Source organism: Stomoxys calcitrans, chromosome 2, assembly GCF_963082655.1.
Source record: "Stomoxys calcitrans chromosome 2, idStoCalc2.1, whole genome shotgun sequence".
NCBI lineage: Eukaryota > Metazoa > Arthropoda > Insecta > Diptera > Muscidae > Stomoxys > Stomoxys calcitrans.
In genome coordinates, this window is record NC_081553.1 from 227,897,865 (window position 1) to 227,922,944 (window position 25,080).

Here is a 25,080-nt window from a genome sequence, read left to right on the forward strand (position 1 = left end):
TTTGCAAGAATATAGGCTCTGTGTCTCTCATTCCCTCGTACCCTTGAAAAGTTTAAATCCAGGAACCATTTCTCCACACACCCATGGCTCTTGAATAAGAACCACACCAAATCCTCCTGCCATCAGAAGAACCATTGGTACTGCCGAAGCGGCCTTACAATGGTGAAGATTTATGTGTAGAAACCGGACCGTAGTCAGAATTTCCACCACTGTTGCGTTTGCCTTGTCTTCTGAGTCCGCCAGGACTTCATCATTACCAGTTTCGTTCGATTTTGTCATGATGAGTTTCCTTGGGCATCCAGGGACAGTTGAGAAAGCAGTGGAACACTCTTCTTCAGGACACCAAACACCTGCGGTGTGGACGATAGATGATTCACTAGCTGCTGCTGTCGAAGTTTCTATTGAGTTCTGTCCTTCCCCGCTAGTGCATAACTTGGGCCCAATCCAACGATTGAGAAACAACCTATTAAATCATATATCAAAATTAAAATACACCCTGATTAAGTTCAGCTAGCACCCTTCAATATTTTTAAAGATGCCTCATATTATTTGCATTCAAATACTCCACAGTGTAGTATGTCTTGATACAGAGTGAATGTGCATTGCATTCTGATGATGAATATTGATGAAGAGTCGTTGCCTGGTCGCCTTCGTTGGTGTGGGGTGATGCATGTATGCCATGCATGCCAAGCATTTTACGATGATGTTGATGATGACTTTGTTGTTTTGCGTTGCAAGTTGCAAGTAGTAACCCCCCCTCTAGATACGTTGTACATCGTCTTACAGCCCACATAAGCGACTAAGTGAGTGAGTGAGTGTGTAAGCTTGTGGCATTAAATGCTGCTCACGCAATCTCATGTTAGTCACGTAATTTCATTGCCGAATCAACAGCAACAAGAAAAACAAACGCCAGTAGCAACATCAACCAACCTGCAACCAACAGCAATGCGAGAGCATCACCATCATTGCATTGCAACACATCGAATTGTCGTAGTACGTACGTACGTCACAGTGCTCTACATCTAATCTGTAGGGCATAACAAGAACTAAAGAAATGTATGCACAAGACAATGCAAATGCATTGCATGACCTTCCAATATGATTCATTCTTAAAGGAAAAAATAAACAACAACAAAATGATAATCTGAGAGGAAAACAAGTAAAAGCGTGCCAAGTTAGGCCGGGCCGAATCTTATATACCCTCCACCATGGATTGCATTTGTCAAGTTCTTTGAATGACTTTTTCAAAATTGCCCAAATTTCGAGGATGAATTGCGCCCTCTAGAGGCTCAAAAAGTCAAACTGGGAGTTCGGTTTATATGGAAGCTATATCAGGTTATATACCGATTAAGACCATATTTGGAACAGTTTTCGGAAGTCATACCAAAACGACATATGCAAAATTTCTACCATATTGGATAAGAATTGCGCCCTCTAGATGGCCAAGAAGTCTTCTCGGGAGATCGGTATATATGGCGGCTATATCAGGATATAGACTGATTTAGACCATACGGGACATAGTTGTTTGAAGTCAAAATGAAACCCTTCAAGCAAAATTTCGGCCAAATCGGATAAGAATTGCGCCCTCTAGAAGCTCACAAAGTCAAGGCCCAAAATCGACTTATATGATAGCTATATCAGGTTATAGACCGATTTGAGCCACTCTTAGCATAGTTGATGAAAGTCATAACGAAACACGTCCTGCAAAATTTCAGCCAAATCGGATAGGAATTGCGCCCTCTAGAGGCTCAAGAAGTTTTATCGGGAGATAGGTTTATATGATGCCAAATTGAAATCGAGGGGGCTTTCAACAATGTGCGGATCGACACACTGATCCAATCCTTAGATCAGTACCGGGTGGACCTGATCCTCAGAGACTGGATAAACTATATGCTAAGGCACGATTTCGATATCTGACAAGGTCAAATACTTAGGCGTGATCTTGGACAGGAAACAGAATTGGAAGTGTCACATTCAGGAGCGTACTGAGAAGGCTCACAGAAGTTGGGCACTATGTGGACGGGCCGTAGGCTCGAAATGGAGCCTGAATCCGAAGATAGTCCACTGGCTCTACAGCGTGATTAGACCAATACGTACTTACGCCTCAGTAGGGTGGAATGCTATGGAGAAAATTTGCAACATAAGGACCATACAACAGGTTCAGAGAACATGTTGTCTTGGCAGAGGCGGAGCGATGAGGACCACGCCCACTAGGGCTTTGGAGACTGTTCTAGATATCCGACCCATTGATATACAGATTCAGTGTGAGACAGCCACTGCGGCTATGAGACTTAAGGTGATGGGAGATTGGATTGAGGATGGGAGAGCTCATACCATGCGGTATAATCGAGGCGACGATAGGAAACCTGAAAGGAAGTGGAGAGGTTTCCGATCGGATAGCTGAGATGAACCTTGAAGTCGAGTGCGAGGCACTGCTGCCATCGGCACAGTCTTGGATTGACGGATCCCTAGTATTGCCATCTGGTAGATCATGTTACACGGATGGATCAAAGCTAGAGGGCAGAGTGGACCTGAGGGTCTACATTGAGAACCTAGGGAATGAGATCTGTTTTAGACTGCCTGAGCATAATACGGTACTGCAAGCGGAGATCGGGGCGATCACGGAATGCGTGAAGTGGTGTGGTGCTCGTGCGAGGACATCAAGTGTGAACATCTTTATCGACTGTAAAATTGCCATAAGGGCAATAACAACCAGGACGGTAAGGTCATGAACAGTCTTGCAGTGTAGGAAGGAGATTAACGCTGTCCTGAGGATGGCAAAATCCATAACGTTTGAGTGCCGGGACATAACGGAGTAAGGAGAAATGAAAGGGCGGACGATTTGGCGGTGAAGGCCAAAGGACTGCCATCAATAAACTTGGTTAACCCGAAGCCTTTCGGGTCGACATAGTCTGAGTTAAGGGAGTGGGCGACGAATGCGCATGCAACATTGTGGAACATCGAAACGGTCGGTAGGACGGCGAAAATCCTATGGGGGTATCCAGATCGTGAGAAGACGAGGCTATTATTGAAAGGAAATAAGAAGGAGGTCAGTATAGCTATTAGTACCATAACGGGACACATAGGACTACGAGCTCACTTATGTAAAATCGATGCGGCAAGTGATAGCAAGTGTAGGGCATGCGGGAAAGATGATGAGATTGTAAGTAGCACGGAATTCCTAACTTAAAATTTGTATTTTAGTGGTTACTTTGTAGTTTTTAGAGCTCACAACAAGCCGTTTACTGGCTTAGGTGTATGTCCATAGTGGCATGGGGCGAATTAATATCTGCACCCTCTTTTCAACCTAAACTACATAAGAAATTTTCTATAGAAAAAATTTTTTTTTCCTAATTTTTCTGTCGAAAGCGCGCTAACTTTCGAAGGAGTAAAGCCAGCCGCTTGAAATTTTGCACAAGTACTTCTTATTTGCGTAGGTCGGTTGGCATTGTAAATGGCCTATATCGGTCCATGTTTTGGTATAGCTGCTTTATAAACCGATCTGGGGTCTTGACTTCTTGAGGCATTAGAGGGCACAATTTTTATCCGATTTGGATGAAATTTAGCATGACGTGTTTTGTTATGACTTCCAACAACTGTGCTGAGTATGGTTGAAATCAGTTCATAACCTGATATAGCTGCCATATAAACCGATCTCGGGTCTTGAATTTTAGAACCACTAGAGGGCGCAAATCTTACCCGATTTGGCTGAAATTTTGCACGAGGTGTTCTATTCTGACTTCCAACAACTGTGCTGAGTATGGTTGAAATCAGTCCATAACCTGATAGAGCTGCCATATACACCTATCTCGGATCTTGACTTCTTGAGGCATTAGAGGGCACAATTGTTATCCGATTTGGTTGAAATTTTGCATGAGGTGTTTTGTTATGACTTTCAACAACTGTGCTGAGTATGGTTTAAATCGGTTCATAACCTAATATAGCTGCCATATAAACCGATCTCGGGTCTTGACTTCTTGAGGCACTAGAGGGCACAATTTTTATCCGATTTGGCTGAAATTTTGCGTGAGGTGTTTTATTCTGACTTCCAACAACTGTGCTGAGTATGGTTGAAATCAGTCCATAACCTGATAGAGCTGCCATATACACCTATCTCGGGTCTTGACTTCTTGAGCCATTAGAGGGCACAATTGTTATCCGATTTGGCTGAAATTTTGCACGACGTGTTTTGTTATGACTGTGCTGAGTATGGTTGAAATCGGTTCATAACCTGATATAGCTGCCATATAAACCGATGGGGGATCTTGACTTCTTGAGCCTCTAGAGTGCGTAATTATTATCCGATTTGGCTGAAATTTTGTACAACGGCTTCATTCATGGCCTCCAACATACGTTTAAAATATGGTCTAAATCGGTCTTTAGCCCTATTTTACTTCTTGAGCCGCTTAAAGACAAAATTCTTATTCGATTTGGATGCAATTTCACACATAGACTTCTATAGTGGTCTACAACATTCAATTCAATTAGCAGAATTATTTTCTTTTATACTTTGTTTGTCTAAAAAGAGATGGTGGAGGTTATATAGGATTCGGCCCGGCCGAACTTAGCACGCTTTTAGTTGTTGTTTTTAAAACGCAATTTCGCCCATGAACATTCCATAAAGGAACAGGAGCAAACTTATTACATATCAATGAGTGCTGTCCGATTCAAGTTTAAAATCAATAATTAAGCGCCACCTTTTTATAGCCGAGTCCAAACGTCGTGCTTTAGTGCGACATCTCTATGGGGAGACGTTTTAACATGGCTTAGAGCCTCACAAATGTCGCCAGCATCAGTTGGGGATGAACACCGCAGAATTTTTTTTTTCTGATGTTCTCGCCAGGATTCCAACCCAGGCCTTGAGCGTTATAGTTGGACTTGCTAACATTGCGTTATGGTGGCTTTTTGTTTGTGGTATCGAAAATATCAGCATTTTTTTCACCTTTTATTAAATTTTCACCGGATTGTGACGAAATGGGATTTACAGATATACCCGAGGTGGTGGGTATCCAAAGTTCGGCCCGGTCGAACTTAACGCCTTTTTACTTGTTTTTGTTTTCCGTAAAACACTGTGGACCACATTTGATTGCTTTAGATGTAGCAACAGCTTTTACATCCCAACCAGTGTAATGTCTTATTTTATGGTTTTTTGTTGTTGCTTTTTGTGTATTTTCCATATATTTTTTTTCTTTTTTTTCTGTTGAGGACTTAAAACTCTCATCTGTTTGGGGGTTTCTACGTGTGACAGTTTATTATGTTTTATGCATTACTTTGTCTTTATTTCGTGTAAGAGTTTGCATTTTTTTTTGTTCTTCTTTCTTTATTTCTTGGAGCTTAAAACGTGTGTATGGCAACTACAATTTTGATACCAAAAACCATTAATTCGTGAGGTTTTCATTTGATCCCCTAAACGAATGGACCCCTGGGCTGATGCTGCACTCTACAGCATAGTGGGAAATGCGATCAACATGTTTTGGAAGCAGCCAAGACCGCGAGGGTAAATTTAGAGCTTTGCAAAAATTGCAAAAAATTTGCATAAATTCAAATTAAATGAAACTTTTGACATCTTCCACAAAGTCGTTTCGGTGTAAAACGGAGGTGTGTTTTCCTCCTAAAACAAATGCGCAACAAAAAAGAAACGATTACAAATCACTGCTTTTGAGGGTATGAGAGTGACCTATTAAGGGTTAAAGCTACAATAAACAATTCTTACAAAATGCTGAAATTTTAAGCAGGGTTGCCGTTTAGGCTTTTTCATGTAATGAAAGTTAGAGTTTGTTGCTTTGTTTTGTCTTAAAAAATCATTATCAATTTTTTTTTTAAGTTTTTTTGTTGTTCAAATTTTAGCCTTGTGGCAACCCTGTCAGCTACATTGTTTATGAGGTGAACAATTTCAAATGGCAGTTGTAAATGTTGCTTTTGTGGAGCTGTAGCTGAAGCTGCTGCTGGTATAAAATGCGAAATCACAAATCTCATAAAAATTCATTACAGAGACTACAAAACGTACATCCCATCCGAACGACCCAACGACCAACAGAGACCACCTTGATAAGGACGGTTCACATTGCTTAAGCCAGCAAATCAGATACACTTCGATGATGGTCGTCGCATGCCATGGAGTGGCGGGGTGTGGAGTGCTGCATGAGTAAATATTGGACAGAGCCTTAAGCAGCTTAGAGTTACAGTAATGTTTTTCTTGACTTCAATACCCTGATATTTATTGTGGCTGTTGTTTTTCCCCTAAACTCTCTCATCGACCGCAAGGAAAATGCTTCGCCCATACTCCAACAATCAGCTGAAGTGGTATTGGGTATGGTCTCAGGGGGGTGGGGGGTGGCGAAGAAGGGGGCATCTGAAATAAAACAACAAAATGTTTTGCTGTCTTTGACTATCTCGGAGATTTTTAATCCGATTATTTCGTAAGCAACTCTGTGATCAGCAACAGCTACAGCTACAGCAACATCATCGACATGAAAGGCAAAGGCTGTGCGACGCGGCGCAAGGTTAAAGCGATAAAGAAAAGTTACAAAGCTTCCCAAAAACACAAACACACACCAATTAAAGGGTGGTGGCCATGTTGAGGGCAGTGCCAAAGTTGGAATTATCCATTTTTCTTTACGAGTACGCTCGAGTGGACAGCGCAACTACAAAAAATTGTTATCGCTTTGAGAAACATTTAATCTTCGAGTTTACGATAATGGTCATTTATATAGCTTCCCTCTTGATCTCTTTCGGGGTTTTGTTTTTAGCTGTGTTGCCCCCAGAAAAACAGAGGTAATAATCATTTAAGGAAGCCCCTTCCTGCCAAGAAACCGACAAATAATTTTTCATTTTGTCCAACATGATTTTGTGGTGTACTACTTTTTTTTTAAGTTTTGTTTAAACTCATACGAGACCCATATGAAATTGAAGGGCTTACTCAAGGAAGCTAAAAATTTTATCAAAAATGCCCAAAACATAGGGTATCAAAAACTCGATTTGATTTCTTGAGTTCCAAAAAGGCCTATGAGTGCCTAGATGCAAGACATAGGTTAAGTGAAATAGTTTATGACACTCAACCATCGCTTACAAAAGCAAAAACACTATACCTCAGCCAATCTGAGGGCAAACTCATTAAAGAGTTTAAAAATTCTCAGGTCGGATCTTTTCTCAAGGGGTCTTTTTCTCATAACCTACACCACCACTGTGGTGTATATATACACTCATACACTCATACTCATACCCATATACCCATACTCCCATATATTGGGTTGCCCAAAAAGTAATTGCGGATTTTTTTAAAAGAAAGTAAATGCATTTTTAATAAAACTTAGAATGAACTTTAATCAAATATACTTTTTTACGCTTTTTTTCTAAAGCAAGCTAAAAGTAACAGCTGATAACTGACAGAAGAAAGAATGCAATTACAGAGTCACAAGCTGTGAAAAAATTTGTCAACGCTGACTATATGAAAAATCCGCAATTACGTTTTGGGCAACCCAATATATCTTTTATCCGATGTATCCCTTTAAGGTTGTCGTAGCCATATTTTTATAGCCCTCACCATAGGATGGGGGTACACTAATATAGTCATTGCGTTTGTCCATCCGTCCGTCCGTCCATCCGTCCGTCCGACCATCCGTCCGTCCGTCCGTCCATCCGTCCGTCCATCCGTACGTCCGTCCATCCATCCGCCCAACCGTCCGTCCATCCGTCCGTCCGTCCATCCGTCCGTCCATCCATCCGTTCGTCTGTCGAAATCACGAAAGCAGTCGAACGCGTAAAGCTAGCCGCTTAACATTTTTCAAAGATACTTAATATCGATGTAGGTCGTTGGGGATTGCAAATGGGTCAAATATAAACCGATCTCCCGATTTGACTTCTTGAACCCCTGAAAGCCTCAATTTTCATACGATTTAGCTGAAATTTGGCCCATAGCGTTCTGATATGACTTCTAACAACTGTGCCAAATACGGTCCAAATCAGTCTATAACCTGATATAGCTCCCATATAAACCGATCTCCCGATTTGACTTCTTGGAGCCCTGAAAGCCTCAATATTCAAACGATTTGGCTGAAATTTGGCCCATAGCGTTCTGATATGACTTCCAACAACTGTGCCAAATACGGTCCAAATCGGTCTATAACCTGATATAGCTCCCATATAAACCGATCTCCCGATGTGACTTCTTGAGCCCCTGGAAGCCGCAAGTTTTGTCCGATTTGGCTGAAAATTTGCACACAACTGTGCCAAGTAGGGACCAAATCGGTCTTTAACAAGTCAATTCGCAATTTTTGTCCCATAAGTCGGAAATTTTGCATGCAATGTTCTAATACGACTTCCAACAACTGAGCCGTATACGTTATTTAATCAGTCTATAACCTGATATAACTCCCATGTAAACCGGTCTCTCGATTATCCTTGTTCGGTTCCTAGAAACTTGAATTTTTGCTGGTTTGATGGAAGTTTGGAATTTATATTCTTGATCGTCCTAACATTTTAAGTCGATCTAGCCATGTCCGTCCGTCCGTCTATAACCTGATATAGCTGCCATACAAACCGATCTTGACTTGAACCACTAGAGGGCGCAATTCTTATCCGATTTGCCTGAAATTTTGTATGAAGTCTTTTGTTTCGGCTTCCAACAACTGTTCTAAGCATGGTCATAATCGGTCCATTGCCTGATTTAGCTGCCAAATAAACCGATATGGTGTCTTGACTTCTAGAGCCACTAAAGGGCGCAATTCTTACCCGATTTGGCTGAAATTGTGTACGAAATATTTTGTTATGACTTCCAACATCCGTTCTAAGTATGGTTTAAATCGGTTCTTAGCCTGATTTAGCTGCCATATAAACCGATCGTGGATCTCGACTTCTTAAGCCACTAGAGGGCGCAATTCTCATCCAATTAGCTGAAAGTATGCATAAAGTATTTTGTTATGACTTTCAATAACTGTGTTAAGTATGGTTAAAATCGATCCATAACCAGATATAGCTGCCATATAAACCGATCTGACAATTTGACTTCTTATGCCTCCAGAGGGCGCAATTCTGAAATTTAGGCTGAAATTTAGCATGAAAAAAAAAAGTTCATTCTAAGCTTTATTAAAAATGCATTTACTTTCTTTTAAAAAATCCGCAATTACTTTTTGGGCAACCCAATACTTTGGCAGATATGTCAGTATGAACTTGGTAACACTTGAGGTCAGCTATCCTGGAAATAGATTATAAGTTGTAGCATTTCTACCTCCCTAACGTATTCTACTTGATAGATGAGCCAGTCCATGAGACATATGTAGCAAACAATGTTCTCAGGCATAATCTTAAAGCCTTCCAACAACTTATTTGTTGGGAAACCTTCTCATCCGAAAAGGCGTTCTCTTTGCCTTTGGATATGAAAATTCTTGCTAAATCTTCTACCATCAAAAGGAAACCATTTCAATTTACATTACAAACGTCAAGTCATATAATTTGGAATTGAATAAAAAAGATTCGAACGACAGCCAGTCTGGGGGCACTATGAGAGTGAGATCAACAAAATCCCACACAAAATCTTTAGCAGATCACCACTTTAATTATAATTTATTTCAACAAACACTCGGTCATTTCAATGCAAATTTGGTTTTGGCCCATTCGCTGGCAAAGAAGAGGAGGAAAACATTCGATGGATGAATGTTTTTGGGATGCTGGGTCATCAGCACATGTGATGGGATCAAGTCAGACGAAGAATCGCTATGTTTGTTTGTTTGTTTTTTTTTTTTTTCTTACCACAGTGCTTAAATTAAATGTTGCTCTCAAAAAACAAAAAGATGCTTGAATTACCCCAAAAGTTAAACGGACTGCCTGCTGTCTGCTGTAAAGAGCATTTGGATTCATTTCAATTGGCTTGGCAGTTTTATTTCATTTTTTTTTGGGGGGTTTCAAGCAGGAGGCATATTCTTGCCACCACTGGCAGCCAAAAAAAAACAATACAGCGTTGAAACCCCACAGATCAAGAATAGAACCCTCAAAAACCAAAGAAAAAAACACCATTCAACTAAAATTGTAACAATACGAAAACGACTTTAGCCATAGTCAAATGCTAATGATTAGAACGAATTTTACTACGTGAGATCTTTTGTAATGACAACGAAGGCAATTTTAAGCCCCCAGCAGCTCTTCAGCCTTCAGTCCCTCACATTTTGTCGAAAGAACAAAATCGTTATCTCTGAACTTTTCAAGTGTTCTCAGACACTTGAGGGTCCGTCCGTCATGGTGTTTGGTTCTAGTTTCTGTGTGACTTTTTTAGATGTTAAGTTTTTTCTTGTGACTTTTTGACGTTTTTGTTGCTGTGCAGATATAACGCCATAGATATGAGACAAGTATGTGCTAAATTAGTACAATTCGTATTCAAATAATCATTGTCATCGTCCATAATCATTGTCAAGATAATCTTCATCAGCGTCACACCAGTGAGTTGTCGCCACCTTCATTACTTCCACCAAACGACAATGGTCGAACCCCCACATTTGTCATATACGCTTCAGACAAAACAGCAGCGTCAGCACATGATGGTTGGTGCTAGCAATCAACATTGCCATTGTAAGCGATAAGCAGCAGAATGATGGCATAGGAAGAAAAAAAACATTTTAAGAAATACCATGTAATGGAGCATGATATGGGATTTTAATTTCAAGTGATATCATAAGAAAAGATTTTTGTTTTACACATCCATCAATGTAAAAAACCAAACAGGTTCTTTCAACTTCAAAAGGCTTAATAAATAAAAAAGAGTTCTAGGCTTCCGCCTGGGTTGCAATCCCAATTTAATGAAATATGCTTAGATTAACTCAAGACACCTCCAACGATTCTGATTAACTTGGTAGTCGGATTGCAGTCTGAGAGTTATAGCAGATCATCAGCCCCATGAGCAGGCACATCCTTCTCTAAGAGAGGAAGATGGTAATCTAGTTACAGATGCAGAAGGTGTGCTGACCACCTAAACAGAAACAAGTAAAAGCGTGCTAAGTTCGGCCGGGTCGAATCTTACATACCCTCCATTATGGATCGCATTTGTCGAGTTCTTTTCCCGGTATCTCTTTTTAGGCAAACAAAGAATAACGAATGAGTATTGTTACGCTATTGGAGCTAAATCAAGTTATAGTCCGATTTAGACCATAAATGAATTGAATGCATAGTTAAAGTCATTGGGTAATATTTCAGTCCAATCGGATAGGAATTGCTCCTTGTAGGGGCTCAAGAAGCATAATCGGGAGATCGGTTCACATGGGAGCTGCATGAGGCTATACACCGATTCAGACCAGGAAAAATATGTAGACTCGACAGAGCAAAGTAGGTACGAGAATTTAAGCCTACGAAGCAAGGTTGCGGAGTTGAGTCAATTTTCCCGGAGTGTTTTTACTCTGTCCGGAGAAGAGAAAATTATCTCGTGCCCGACTCCAGACAAAGTAAAAAGCGAATGTTTCAAAACAAGTAAGAGCGTGCTAAGTTCGGCCGGGCCGAATCTTATATACCCTCCAACATGGATCGCATTTGTCGAGTTCTTTGCGCAGTATCTCTTTTTAGGCAAACAAAGAATAACAGAAAGAATTGAATGAATAGTAGAAGTCATTGGGTAATATGTCTGTCCATTCGGAACCCGATCGAGAGATCGGTTCCCATAGGAGCTGCATGAGGCTATAGACCGATTCAGACCAGGAAAAATATGTAGACTCGACAGAGCAAAGTAGGTATGAGAATTTAAGCCTACGAAGCAGGGCTGCGGAGTCATAGTTGAGTCAATTTTCCCGGAGTGTTTTTACTTTGTCGAATAAGAATTGGGCCTTTTACGGGGCCCAAGAAGTAAAATAGGTAGATCGATTTATATGGAAGCTGTATCAGGCTAAAGACCGATACAGACCATATTAGACTGGTATGTTGGAGGTCATGGAAGAAGCCGTTGCACTAAAGTTCAGCCAAATCGGATAATAATTAGGCCCTCTCAGAAGAATCGTATTTCTGTTTGTAACACCTCGAAATATGCGTCTGAGACCCCATAAAGTATTGGGTTGCCCAAAAAGTAATTGCGGATTTTTCATATAGTCGGCGTTGATAAATTTTTTCACAGCTTGTGACTCTGTAATTGCATTCTTTCTTCTGTCAGTTATCAGCTGTTACATTTAGCTTGCTTTAGAAAAAAAGTGTAAAAAAACTATATTTGATTAAAGTTCATTTTAAGTTTTATTAAAACTGCATTTACTTTCTTTTAAAAAATCCGCAATTACTTTTTGGGCAACCCAATATATGCTTGATCATCATGTCATTTTAAGTCGATGTAACCATGTCAGTCCGTCCGTTCCTCTGTCCGTCCGTTCCTCTGTCCGTCCGTTCTATCTGTCAAAAGAACGCTAACTTTCAAAGTAATAAAGCTAGCCGCTTGAAATTTTGCACAAATACTTCTTATTAGTGTAGGTCGGTTGGCATTGTAAATAGGCCATATCAGTCCATGTTTTTATATAGCTGCCATATAAAGCGATCTTGGATCTTGACTTCCTGAGCCTCTAGAGGGCGCAATTCTCATCCGATTTGACTTATATTTTGCATGAAGTGTTTTGGTATGACTTCCAATAACTGTTCTAAGTATGGTTGAAATTGGTCCATATTGTGATATAGCTGCCATATATACCGATCTTGGGTCTTGACTTCTTGAGCCTCTAGAGGGCGCAATTATCATCCGATTGAACTGAAATTTTGCACGTGGTGTTTTGGTATGACTTCCAATAACTGTGCTAAGTATGGTGCAAATCGGTCCATGTTTTAATATAGCTGCTATATAACCGATCTCGGGTTTTGACTTCTTGAGCCTCTAGAGGGCGTAATTCTCATCCGATTGGATTGAAATTTTGCACATGGTGTTTTGGTATGACTCCCAATAACTGTGCCAAAAATGGTGGAAATCGGTCCATGTTTTAATATAGCTGTTATATTAACCGATCTTGGGTCTTGACTTCTTGAGCCTCTAGAGGGCGCAATTCTTATCCGATTGGAGTAAAATTTTGCACTTGGTGTTTTGGTATGACTTCAAATAACTGTGTTAAGTATGGATGAAATTGGTCCATGTTTTGATATAGCTGCCATATAAACCGATCTTGGGTCTTGACTTCTTGAGCCTCTAGAGGGCGCAATTCTTATCCGATTGGAGTAAAATTTTGCACTTGGTGTTTTGGTATGACTTCAAATAACTGTGTTAAGTATGGATGAAATTGGTCCATGTTTTGATATAGCTGCCATATAAACCGATCTTGGGTCTTGATCTATTGAGCCTCTAGAGGGCGCAAATCTCATCCGATTTGACTGAAATTTTGCACGTGGTGTTTTGGTATGACTTCCAACAACTGTGTTAAGTATGGTTGAAATCGGTTCATGTTGTGATATAGCTGCCATATAAACTGATCTTGGGTCTTGACTTCTTGAGCCTCTAGAGGGCGCATTTCTCATCCGATTTGGCTGAAATTCTACACGAGGCGTTTTGTTACTTCCACTTCCAACAACTGTGTTAAGTATGGTTCAAATCGGTCCAGGTTTTGATATAGCTGCCATATAAACCGATCTTGGGTCTTGACTTCATGAGCCTCTAGAGGGCGCAATTATCATCTGATTTGCCTGAAATTTTACACGAGGTGTTTTGGTATGACTTCCAATAACTGTGCTAAGTATGGTGCTAATCGGTACATAACCTGATATAGCTGTAATATAAACCGATCTTGGGTCTTGACTTCCTGAGCCTCTAGAGGGCGCAATTCTTATCCGATTGGACTGAAATTTTGCACGACGTGTTTTGGTATGACTTCCAACAAATGTGTTAAGTATGGTTCAAATCGGTCCATGTTGTGATATATCTGAAATATAAACTGATCTTGGGTCTTGACTTCTTGAGCGTCTAGAGAGCGCAATTCTCATCCGATTGGATTGAAATTTTGCATGAAGTGTTTTGGTATGACTTCCAACAACTGTGTTAACTATGGTTGAAATCGGTCCATGTTTTGATAAAGCTGCCATATAAACCGATTTTGGGTCTTGACTTCTTGAGCCTCTAGAGGGCGCAATTCTCATTCGATTTGATTAAAATTTGGCACATGGTGTTTTGGTACCACTTCCAACAACTGTGTTAAGTATGGTTGAAATCGGTTCATGTTTTCATATACCTGCCATATAAACCGATGTGAGATCTTGACTTCTTGAGCCTCCAGAGGGCGCAATTCTTATCCGATTTGGCAGAAATTTTGTACAACGGTTTCTCTCATGACCTTCAACATACTTGTCTAATATTGTCTGAATCGATCAATAGCTTGATACAGCTCCCATATAAACCTATCTCCCGATTTTGCTTCTGGGGCCCCTACAAGGCGCAATTCCAATCCGAATGAACTGAATTATTAAAAATTCGTTTTTTTAATTTTTTCTTTATTTTTTTAAGTAGTAGTATGGAACAGTAGCAATGATGGCAAATGAGGGGCTTGGGTTGGCTTGAGCTGGCGAGCCTTACAAAACAATTTTTGTTAAACTTTCATATAAATTCACATAAATTATGGTAAAAATTGTATTTAAATAGAGATAAAATCTTTGATGTTTTAATATTTGTTTGTTCAAGCCATAAAAGATTTTTGTTTTGATTTTAGACAACCAATATTAACAAATATTGGGTTGCCCAAAAAGTAATTGCGGATTTTTCATATAGTCGGCGTTGACAATTTTTTTCACAGCTTGTGACTCTGTAATTGCATTCTTTCTTCTGTCAGTTATCAGCTGTTACTTTTAGCTTGCTTTAGAAAAAAAGTGTAAAAAAGTATATTTGATTAAAGTTTATTGTAAGTTTTAGTAAAAATGCATTTACTTTCTTTTAAAAAATCCGCAATTACTTTTTGGGCAACCCAATATCTTCAAAAATTTGTGTTATTTTTAAACATTTTATGTTTTGTTTAATTTTAACTTTATTTGCATAACCTTTCTGGTTTGCTTTTTGTGGTCTAATATGAATTTTGCCATCTTTTCAAGATGTTTTATTTTAATCCTCGCAATGAATAGAAAAAAAATTTCCATACCATAACTCTTAATGATGAATTGTGTTTTCTCTATTGCCATTCATTAAACTAAGACACAAAACAAGTTTTTCGTTTCGTTTGGCTCACCTTCACCGTTTTTGGCTGGTATTTAATTAATTTTTCTTAATAACCAAGTAAATATTTTAAAACCTCTGTATAGTCCTTTTTTAATGGGCACACAAATAGCGCGGTAATAACCATAATTCTCTTCAGCATTTTATATGAGTTAATGGCACAAAGGAATACCAGAAAAGATGTGAAATGTGAAGAGAAGCCAATGCAATGCAGTGTTGCTTAAATGCTTTCGTCCGTCCGTCCGTAGGTGGGTTGGTCTGCCCCAAAGGCCATCATAGATCATCATAATTTATGACTAATGTTCCATGAGCAGCGACACCACTACCACTAGCACCCAACCACAAACCCTGTGGCAAGCATTCACATGACACACCATTCACAAAATTTAATAATTATTACCCATATGACAAATAAATTTCTGTGTTAAACAATAAAAGAAACCCAGATGAGACACAAAACCTTGTAATTTATGGCATTAAACAAATAGAGATATATTTCTATTTTTTGTTCTTGTTCTTCTTGGTCTGCTCCTAAATGAGGGGGAAACAAAGCAGCCAAACAAAACACACACGATGCGAGTATCTTAAAATTAAAGACAAAAAAAAAGTCAAATAAAACAAAAAAAAAAAAAATTGTCATGTTCTCTAATTGTTAGCGACGAACGATATATTTTTTCTAATATCTTTGTCTTGACATGTCTGGGCTGTTATACTTTGTATGGCAAAGAAGCCAAAGCCCGTCAATGGTGTGATAGATATTTTTTTTCGAAATTTTCATTTTCAAATGACATATCTATGGCTTACTTGACTAATGGATACTTTGAGATGTGAGAACATTTGGCAAAGACCAAACGATTGGAAATGAAGGCATAAAAATTTTTGAGAAAAAATAATATGACACTGTCCAGATTTTTTTTTATGACAAAAAAAGATAAGTAAAAGCGCGCTAAGTTCGGCCGGGTCGAATCTTGGGAACCCATCGCACCATGGATTCTGCTAAAAATGTATACAAAATAAATTTAGTTGAAGGGTATAATTTTATTCTACTTACCAAATTTACGTCAAACAAGCAAAAACAAGTAAAAAGGCGTTCGACCGGGCCGAACTTTGGATACTCACCAACTCGGGTGTATACGTTCACCACCTTTCGTCATAATCCAGTGAAAAATTCATAATTCGACGAAATCGGACAATAAATGCGCCTTTTATGGGGCCAAGACTTTAAATCGAGAGATCGGTCTATATGGCAGCTATATTCAAATCTGGACCGATCTCAGTCAAATTGAAGTCAGATGATAAAGGGGCCTAAGGCATTTCACTGTCCCGAATTTCGTCGAAATCGGAGAATAAATGCGCCTTTTATGGTCCCAAAACCTTACATCGAGAGATCGGTCTATATGGCAGCTATATCCAAATCTGGACCGATCTGAGTCAAATTGTAGTCAGATGTCAAAAGGCATAACACAACTCACTGTCCCAAATTTTAGCAAAATCGGATATTAAATGTGGCTTTTATGGGCTTAAGACCTTAAATCGGCGGCTCGGTCTATATGACAGCTATATCCAAATCTGATCCGATCTAGGCCAAATTAAAGAAAGATGTCGAAGGGCCTAACACAACTCACTGTCCCAAATTTCAGCAAACTCGTATAATAAATGTGGCTTTTATGGGCCTAAGACCCTTAATCGGCGGCTCAGTCTAACTGACAGCTATATCCAAATCTGATCCGATCTAGGCCAAATTGAAGAAAAATGTCGAAGGGCCTAACACAACTCACTGTCCTAAATTTCAGCAAAATCGGATATTAAATGTGGCTTTTATGGGCCTAAGAGGCTAAATTGACGGATCGGTCTATATGACAGCTATATTCAAATCTGAACCGATCTGGGCCAAATTGAAGAAGGATATCAAAGGGCCTAAGGCATTTCACTGTCCCACATTTAGAAGAAATCGGACAATAAACGCGCCTTTTTTGGGCCCATAACCTTAAATCTATAGATCAGTCTATATGGCAGCTATATCCAAATCTGAACCGATCTGGGCCAAATTGAAGAAAAATGTCGAAAGGCCTAACTCAACTCACTGTAGCAAATTTTAGCAAAATCGAACAATAAATGCGCCTTTTATGGACCCACAACCTTAAATCAAGATATCGGTCTATATGACAGCTATATTCAAATCTGAACCGATCTGAGTCAAATTGAAGAAGGATGTCAAAGTTCCTAAGGCATTTCACTGTCCCACATTTCGAAGAAATCGGACAATAAACGCGCCTTTTATGGGCCCAAAACCTTATATCTATAGATCGGTCTATATGGCAGCTATATCCAAATCTGGACCGATCTGTGCCATATTGCAGAAATATATCGAGGGGTCTAACTTAACTCACTGTCCCAAATTTCAGCCACATCAGACGATAAGTGAGCCTTTTATGGGCCCAAAACCTTAAATCGAGAGATCGGTCTATATGCCAGCTATATCCAAATCTGGACCGATCTGGGCCAAATTGAAGAAAAATGTCGATGGGCCTAACTTTACTCACTGTCCTAAATTTCGGCAAAATCGAACAACAAACGCGCCTTTTATGGGCCCAAGACCTTAAATCGAAAGATCGGTCTATATGGCAGATATATCCAAATTTGGACCTATCCGGGCCAAGGAGAATATCGACTGCCCAAACACAACTCAATATCCCAAATTGCCGCATAATCGGACAATGTATGTGATTTTTATGGGCCTAAGACCCTAAATCTGCGGTTCGGTCTATATGGGGGCTATATCAAGATATAGTCCGATACAGCCCATCTTCGAACTTAACCTGCTTTTGGACAAAAAACGAATCTGTACAAAGTTTCAGCTCAATATTTCTGTTTTTGAAAGACTGTAGCGTGATTACAACTGACAAACGGACAGATGGTGGTGGGTATGAAAATCCTTCGGTGGTGGGTATAAAAATGTGCTAATTTCGGCCGGGTCGAATCTTGGGAACCCACCACAATGGATTCTGTCAAACGTAACAGCAGCTCCTTACCTTTTTCAGCGAACATCTTCCCCTTCCGTGATGGCGTTGTCGTTCTTTTGAAAGTCATAGTCCTCCATGACTCAGGGGCCGTGCACGCTTTCTTCGTTCCTGATCCTACTTTGTCTCCCACGCAGGACACTGTCTGTCTTTTGATTCGGGGGTATGCCATATTTCGTTATGCGTATTGAAGTCCTCTAGTGACAAGGCTACTAAAGTCCATCTTTGAATGATCCTAGCAGTTCCCTACGCATTCCCAGAAGGTATTTTCTGGTATTTTGGAAGGTTAATCCATAATTTTCCCTCTATACCATGTCTTAAAGTAAATCACCTTGGCTAATGTTTTGTAAATCTGCTTAACCCTCATTTGGTCGGGGGTATTGATATCGATATCCTTCCTTTTTATTTCACCCATTACTCGCTCGAGAATGTTAATGACACACATTTCTATGTGCAGGGATATCTGAAAATAATCTCACCCAAAATAGCCTTTCTAGGCAAAAAACAGACAACATGGGAAAGAAATTCTTGACATTTCATTTCACCCCATGATGAAACAAACTCGTCTCCTCAGCATTGGGGCTAGGGTAGATGGGCGGGTACATAAACGTGGTACCCCGTGCCCAAAGCATTTGAGCTGTGGCATTTCTCTCAAGTCTTGCCAAATGGCCAAGTAGAATATTTAAATGCATTCTTTGCTTTTTTTATTTTCAATTTGTTTTTGGTTTGGGGGGTATTTTCGCTCGGTGTCTGTTGGCTGCTGTGTCAGAGTGTTGCGCGGCTGTGGTGAAATACTTTTAACTTAATTTCTGTGCCTTGTTGGTAGGTAGGTAGGTAGGTAGGTAGTCAGCTGCTGGTTGGCTATGAGCCAAATGGTCGGTAGGAAATTATGCACAGCATACAATAAGATTGAAAGGAGGAGGAAGAAGAAGAAGACGACGACGGATCCCAGCGAATAACAGTAACAACTAAACAAGAACCCACTCTAATGACATGTCCACATTTCTTCTCGGTCACGCTCTATGGGGAGTCTTTGAGGTGTAAAGAATAGAGCGAGCGGTCGATGCTGGCGGCTACATTAGGGTCACTGATAACAGCAGCAGAATCGACCAACCCAATGGACAGACTGAACGACAGACACCTTGCATTTGAACAGGTCGTTAAGATTTGAGTGTATGTGTGCTGCTTTTCATTGCATTGGCTACCTGTATTTTTTCTACCAGAAATTTTGTTATTGGATTTCTTTCTTTATTGGTTCGGTAACTTAACGCCACTGCCAATTTTATTTTTATGCTAGGCTTCAGTGAATGTGTCGCTGTTGATTGCTATGATGAAGACATCGTTGACATTCCTTAATTGTTTGTTGGCTGCACTTACATTGAACAGGTGCAATATTTCAAATTCATAAGGAACCAGGCAACAAAGTATTGACAACATTGGTAGAAACGTATAGCCATCATATCTGTAAGGGGAAAAGGAACAGGTCCCAAACCTGTCACGCGATAGGTACTCTGGTGATAGGCACCAGTCCCAGTTCTCGTCCCTTTTTATGGAAAAAAAACCTATCACTTTTATAAGGATTTGTCGCTCGAGGGGACGAATCGCCCTCATTCTTACACCGTTGGATAGGTCCTGGGACAGTTCGAAAAGGATGAGTACACTTTGCAAAGATTTTGAAGCGATACAACATTAGTAAGCGAATATATTTGACGAATAAGCAAATTAAAACCAAGCGACTTTTTAAAAAATTTAACAATCATAACCCTACGGGAAATGGGACAAGTCCCAAACCTGTCATGGGATAGGTCCTATGGTGAGGAGCTAACCTGTCACGGTCCCAGTACCCGTCCCCTTACATGAAAAAAACCAATCACTTTTATAAGGATTTGTCGCTCGAGGTGATGAATCGCCACCATTGTAACACCTAAGGATAGGTCCTGGGACAACGATGAGTACACTTTGCAAATATTTTTAAGGGAGATAACATTAGTTAGCAAATATATTTAGCGGATAAGCAACAATTTAACAATAATTGAGCGACCTTTTAAATAATATTTAAGAATCTTTTCCTGTAGAATATGTAATGTGATAGGTAACTAGTTCTCTGGTGTATTTGGGGCAATTGACTACACATTTCCAGTAGGGAAGTTATGATAAATAAATCTTTTCATGCTCTGTAGAATATGTCCTGTGACAGGTAACTAATTCTCCAGTATAGGTCCGGTATATTTGGTGCAATTGGCTACATATTTCTGGTAGGAACATTAATCTCTTTATTCGATTTGTAACACCCCCTAATACAAAACTGGGACTTTACGAAATAGAAGTATAATCTTCACATTCAAAGTCAATCAACAAGTAAGAAGGCGTAAAGTTCGGCCGGGCCGAACTTAAATACCCACCACCTCGGGTATATATTTCAACCACCTTTCGTCAAAATCCGGTGAAAAATGCATACCTTATGCCCCATAGCAGCGATATCGAAATGTGTTCCGATTTGGACCAAATAATAATAAGTACAAGACATTGTTGAATTTTTTATAACCAAATATTGATTTAGCTATATCTAAACATAAAGCGATCTGAACCATATACGAAACGGATGTCGAAAAGCCTAACATAAGCCACAGTGTCAAATTTCAGTGAAATCGGACTTAAAATGCACCTTTTATGGGGCCAATACTTTTAATCGAAATATGGGTCTATATGGCAGCTATATCCAAATCTGCACCGATCTGGACCAAATCAAAAAAAGGATGTTGAAGGTCCTAACACAACTCACTGTCCCAAATTTCAGCAAAATCGGACAATAAATTCGCCTTTTATGGGCCCAAAAGCCTAAATCGGGAGATCTACCTATATAACAGCTATATCGAAATCTGTACCGATCTGTCCCATATTGCACAAGTATATCGAGGAGCTTAATTTAACTCAGTGTCCCAAATTTCGGCTATATCTATATCTGTACCGATCAGGGTCAAATGGAAGAAAAATTTAGAAGGGCTTCACGCAACTCACTGTCCCAAATTTCAGCAAAATCGGACAATAAATGTGGCTTTTATGGGCCTAAGACCCTAAAACGGCGGATCGGTCTATACGGCAGCTATATCCAAATCTGGACTGATCTATGCCATATTGCAGAGGTATATCGAGGAGCTTGACTTAACTCAGTGTCCAAAAATTCGGCCCCATCGGACAATAAATGCGACTTTTATGGGTCCAAAACCTTAAATCGAGAAATCGGTCTATATGGCAGCTATATCCAAATCTGTACCGATCTGTGCCATATTGCAGAAGTATGTCGAGGAGCTTAACTTAAGTCACTGTCCCAAATTTCACCAAAATCGGACAATAAATGCGTCCTTTATGGACCTTAGACCCTAAATCGGCGGATCGGTCTATATGGCAGCTATATGCGAATCTTGACCGATCTAGGCCAAGTTGAAGAAGGATATCAAATAGCGCAATTCTCGTCCGATTTGATTGAAATTTTGCACGTAGTGTTTTAGTATTGCTTCCAACAACTGCGCTGAGTATGGTTCATATGGGTCTATGTTTTGGTATAGCTGCCATATAAGCCGATCTTGGGTTTTGACTTATTGAGCCTCTAGAGGGCGCAATTCTCGTCCGATTTGACTGAAATTTTGTGCATAGTGTTTTGGTATCATTTCCAACAATTGTGTTAAGTATGATTCAAATCGGTTCATAATCTGGTATAGCTGTCATATAGACCTATCTGTCATCTTGACTTCTTGAGTCTATAGAGGGCGCAATTCTCATCCGATTTGGCAGAAATTTTGTACAACGGCTTCTCTCACCTTCAATATACGTGTCTAATATGGTCTGAATTGATTAATAGCTTGATACAGCTCCCATATAAACCGATCTGCCGATTTTGTTTCTTGAGCCCCTAAAAGGCGCAATTCTTAGCCGAATGCACTGAAATATTACATAGTGACTTCTACAATGTTCAGCATTCATTTATGGTCCGAATCAGACTATAAATTGATATAACTCCAATAGCAGAACAGTTCTTATTCTATATTCTCTGTTTGCTTAAAAAGAGATACCGCGCATAGAACTCGACAAATGCGATCCATGGTGGAGGGCATATAAGTTTCGGCCCGACCGAACTTTGCACGCTCTTACTTGTTTTTAAATCGATTTCGCTAAAATTTGAAACAGTGAGTTTTTCTGAGCCTCCCGATATCCGACCAAACCAATATGTTGTTCTATTACAATATTGAATAGTGTCATATATATTAGACCACTCAATGTCCGTGGCGAATTTCGGTGCTTAAGTTATCCAATTTTCACCGGATTGTAACGAAATGGGATTTACATGTATATCCGAGGTGGTGGGTATCCAAAGTTCGGCCCGGCCGAACTTAATGCTTTTTTACTTGTTAACGACTGTAGTGTGATTTCTACAGACAGACGGACGGACATGGCTAGATCGTCTTAGATTTTAACGCTGATCAAGAATATATATACTTCATAGGGTCGGAAATGGATTTTTTGAAGTGTTGCAAACGGAATGCCAAAATGAATATTCCCCCATCCTTCGGTGGTGGATATAAAAACTGTAAACATTAGTCTTCATGGGTGTAACACAAGAAGTATCTCTTTTAAACTATTGTACATCAAGATCAAATGTAAATTTCAATGCAACTATCAAACATAACCTGCCATATTCAATTTCCGGCTTCAGGTTTTCAACTTCCAAGTGTTGGCCTATTCCACCAACTTCTTCACAACTTTTTGCTTTTGCAAAAGCTTTATCAGTTCCGAAATGAAATGGATTATCATTTCAACCACAAAATTTTATATTCACATTTCCCGTTTTTATGATTATTTTATTTCATTTTATTTTTTTGCTTTTCATCTGTTGCCTCCATCATTATTTCGGTTTTTTTCCTCATGGTATATTGAAATATTGAAATTTAATTTCCTTACCCACCGAGACCATGAAGACCTTGCATATTGCTGGCCATTATCACCCTGATTTAATCAATTAACCCATAGACATTTCAGAAATTCCAATCTCAACTAATAAAACGCAATGCCAATCATAAAACTAATGAACTTCGTTAATGTGAATAGACAGACTCGCATTATTCTCGCATATCTTCAATAAAAAAGCGTGGAAAAGAAGAAAACACAAGAGTATCAAACAAAAAAGCATTCAACAACACAATATGGATGCTTTAAACACTTTCGTTGATGATGGCCACATATATGAATGTTTAATGTCGTAATTCCTATGCATATGATTTTTGTATATGATTATCAACAACCTTACCACATTAATTTATGGCTATATCTTCAAATTATTAAATATTTGCTTTTTCTCATAAGAACAGAAAGACAAATGTTGATGTAAGGTGTTATATTGAATTTTAGAACACCCGTCGGTAGTGATACAGCATCCATATTCAATATTTGAACTTCAAATCAAACAAAAAAGAGTCATCATTAAAACAGACGAAAAGACGGACGGACATGCTTATATGGATCTAGGACGCCAAGGCTATCAGTAATATGCATATATCATTTTTAGGGTCTCGGAACAATATTTCGATGAGTTTCAAACAATAATGACACAAGGTTTGTGTAACCCTTATTCTATAACACAGGATATAATCAAGCATTGAAACAAGGGTTGCGGAGTCTAGCACTTGACTCCAACACCGGATCGGAGTGTTAAGCCGGAGTCGGAGTGTGGCTTGGCGTGCTCAACTCCAAACCAATCCCCGAGTCCGGATCAATAGTGCGACTTCGACTCCGTCCTAAAAAAATCGACACCAGTCGACTCCGCAGCCCTGACTGAAACTGTTATACCCTCCAAGCAATTTACTTCCTTCATCATTTCGCTTGTTAGACTTACATTGATACTCATTATATGAGAATATAATTGAAGTTGGTCTAAAGATGTCCGTTCCTTTGTCCTATGTCTGTCCGTTTCTCGAGAGTATGCTTTATAACTTTTTATACCCCCACCATAGGATGATGGTATACTAATTTCGTCATTCCATTTGTAACACCTCGAAATATTCATCTAGGACCCCACAAAGTATACATATTCCTGATCGTCTCGACATTCTGAGTGCATCTAGCCATGTCAATCCGTCCGTCTGTTGAAATCACGAACGCGTAAATCTAGCTGCTTGAAATTTTGCACAAGTCACTTGATATTCATATAGGTCTTTGGGGATTGCAAATGGACCACATCGGTTCAGCAGAAAGCTTCGTTTTTATGAGTAGTAGCTGCAAATGCGGCCGCGGGCAGTCAGAGATTTCGAGAGGAGGGTCTCTGTGAGGGGTCGGGTGGCACTGACTCTTACTTAAATACCGAGTGCCAATGATATTCGAGATGACAAGGCGAGCTAGTGGCGCCTTTAAATAACCAATGGCCAACATCAGCGTCTGTTCCTAGGTTAGTGGAGTCTGAAAGCGAGCGTCGGATCTTGGAGCAAGCGGTTCGCTACATCCAGGGAAACGAAAAAAATTACCATGATTTGCGGATCTGCACCTGGAATGTCCGGACTCTTTATAGGGAAGGTGCAATATACGCGAATGTATTGGAGAAGTACAAGGCAGATATTACCGCCTTACAGGAAGTGCGATGGACTGGGAATGGCGTCACTACAACACCAAACGATGACGAATTATACTATAGCTGCCATAACACGAGGCATGGATAGCAGCGCAATGGCAAACCATTGCCCACTCCATGGAAAGAGCCGCTACATACGTACTTGGGTACGAAAAGCCACTCCCTAGGAACCCGTGGTACAGCCAGAAGCTTAAGTAGCTTTGAGAAAGTAGCTGAGGAACGACGGCACCACTCGACCGACGAAAATTACACTATACAATCCACTAATACTACCCGTGCTGTTGTGTGGCTCCGAAGCATAGGTACTTGCG